General features: G+C 53.8%; 1 protein-coding gene across 1 annotated transcript in view; it reads right to left on the bottom strand.

Annotated features, from left to right (window-relative positions):
• Positions 1-2500, bottom strand: part of nsun5 (NOP2/Sun RNA methyltransferase 5) — a 23287-nt gene that overhangs the window by 15452 nt on the left and 5335 nt on the right. The window lies entirely within an intron of this gene.

Raw genomic sequence — 2500 nt, forward strand, 5'->3', positions numbered from 1 at the left:
TATGTGGTCTGCTATGAACTTCAGGAAAGCCTTTGACAGAATCAGAATTATTATCACTGACTTATATGTGGTGAAATTTGTTTTGCAACAGCAGTACAGTGCAAAGACATAAAATTATTAATAATAACAAAATAGTGGAAAAAAATAACTAAGTAGTGTTCATGGGCTGTTCAGAAATCTGATGGCAGAGGGGAAGAAGTTGTTCCTAAATCATTGAGTATGGGTCTTCAGGCTCCTGTACCTCCTCCCAGATGGTAGTAACAAGAAGAGGGCATGTCTCGGGTGGTGAGGGTCCTTAGTGATGGATGCCACCTTCTTGAGGCACCGCCTCTTGAAGATGTCCTCGATGGTGTGCCCGCGATGGAGCTGGCTGAGTCGACAACCATCTGCAGCATCTTGCAATCCTGTGCATTGGAGCCTCCATGCCAGGCTGTTATGCTCTCCAATGTACATCTATAGAAATTCACAAGAGTCTTTGGTGACACACCAAATCACCTCCAACTCCTAAAGAAGTAGAGCTGCTGGCGTGCCTTCTTCGTGACTGCATCAATGTATTGGGCCCAGGATAGATCCTCTGAGATGTTGACGCCCAGGAACTTGAAGCTGCTCATCCTTTCCACCGGTGACCCCTCAATGAGGATGGGTGTGTGTTCTCCCGACTTCCCCTTCGTGAAGTCCACAGTCATTTACTTGATCTTGCTGATGTTGAGTGCGAGGTTGTTGTTGCAACACCACTCATCTAGCCGAACTATCTCACTCCTGTACACCTCCTCATTGCCATCTGACAATGGAGACTGATCCAGAAGGTTTGAGCCCATGAGCTTCAGGGCAAGCTGGCAAACTGGACCCATAATTGGCTTGGTAGTTGGAGGCAGAGGGTGACAGTGGGGAGTTGTTTATGTGATTGGAAGCCTGTGGCCAGTGGTGTACCACAGGGATCAGTGCTGACACCCTTACTGTGTGTTACATACATCAACAATTTGGGTATGAATGTGGAAGGTCTGATTTGTAAGTTTGCAGATAACAGAAAAATTGGAGGTGTTCTCAATAGCGCGGAAGTCTAGAAGACTACAGGATGATATTGATCAGTTTGTAAGATAGGCAGAGTAATTGCAGAAGGAATTTAATCATGATAGGTTCAAGGCGAAGCACTTTGCAAGGACAAATGAGGGTAAGACAGACATGAATGAGAAGGCCTTAGGGGAGCTTGGCATACAAGGAGCTAGAGCAAAGATAGAGTGGTGAAGGTAGCAAATAGGATTCTTGCCTTCATTAACTAGGCCATAGAATACAAGGGAAAGGTGGTTATGGTACAACTTTATAAAACAATAGTTTGGCCACAGCTGGAGTTCTGAGTGCCATTTTCGTCAGCATGCTTTAGGGAGGATATGACTGCACTGGAGAGGGCACAGAGGAGATTCACCAGGATATTACCTATGGAGCATTTCAGTTATGAGGAGAGACTTGGTGTGGAGGAGGCCAAGGTACACAAAATGATGAGGGCTTAGACAGAGTAGAGAATAGGATAGTATCTAGTTTTAAATACCCCATAACAGGGTATCTAAAACTAGACAGCAAAGGTTCAGGGTAAGGGCTAAGAAGTTCAGAGGAGATCTGACAAAGAACATTTTTCACCCAGAGGGTGGTTGGGAACTGGATCACACCGCCAGAGGACAGCGAATTGTCAACGTGGAGAAGGCTACAGGCCAAGCGTTGGTATACGGGTTTAATACAGTTAAGTCCTTCATGGTTGACACTCTCTCCCCTCCCCCTCCTACCCACCCCCCACCCCCCTTCCACCTCCTACCCACCTCCCCCGACACCTCTTCCCTTCCCCACTCCCTCACCCCCTTCCCTCACCCTGCTCCCCTTGCCCCAATTCCCACCTCTCCCACTGCCCATACCCCTCTCTCCCAACCCCTTCCCCCTCTCCCCTAACCCCAATGCCCCTCTCTGCCATCCCCTTCCCTTCCCCATCCCCCCCTCCCCATCCCCTACCCCCTCATCCCCTCCCCCTCAGCCCCTTCCCCCTCCCTCCCCCTCATCCCCCCACCATCCCCCTCCCATCCCCACTTCCCATCCCTCTCCCCATTCCCCCCTCCCTCCCCCCTCACCCCTCCCTCTCCCCTCCTCCCCCTCCCTCCCTCTCCCTCCCCATCCCTCTCCCCCCCTCCCCATCCCTCTCCCCATGCCCCCCTCCCTCTCCCCTCCTCCCCCCTCTCCCCCTCCGTCCCCCTCTCCCTCCCCCACTTCCTCCCCCTCCCCCCCTCCCCCCCCTCCTCCCCTCCCCCCTCTCCCCCTCCCTCCCCTCCCCCCTCTCCTCCCCCCTCTCCCCCTCCCCTCCCCCCTCTCCCCCTCCTCCTCCCCTCCCCCCTCTCCCCCTCCTCCTCCCCTCCCCCCTCTCCCCCTCCCCCTCCCCTCCCCCCTCTCCCCCTCCCCTCCCCCCTCTCCCCCTCCCCTCCCCACCTCCCCCCTCCCTCCCCCCTCCACCTCCCCCCTC

The sequence above is a fragment of the Pristis pectinata genome, chromosome 21 (assembly GCF_009764475.1).
Source record: "Pristis pectinata isolate sPriPec2 chromosome 21, sPriPec2.1.pri, whole genome shotgun sequence".
Taxonomy (NCBI): Eukaryota; Metazoa; Chordata; class Chondrichthyes; order Rhinopristiformes; family Pristidae; genus Pristis; species Pristis pectinata.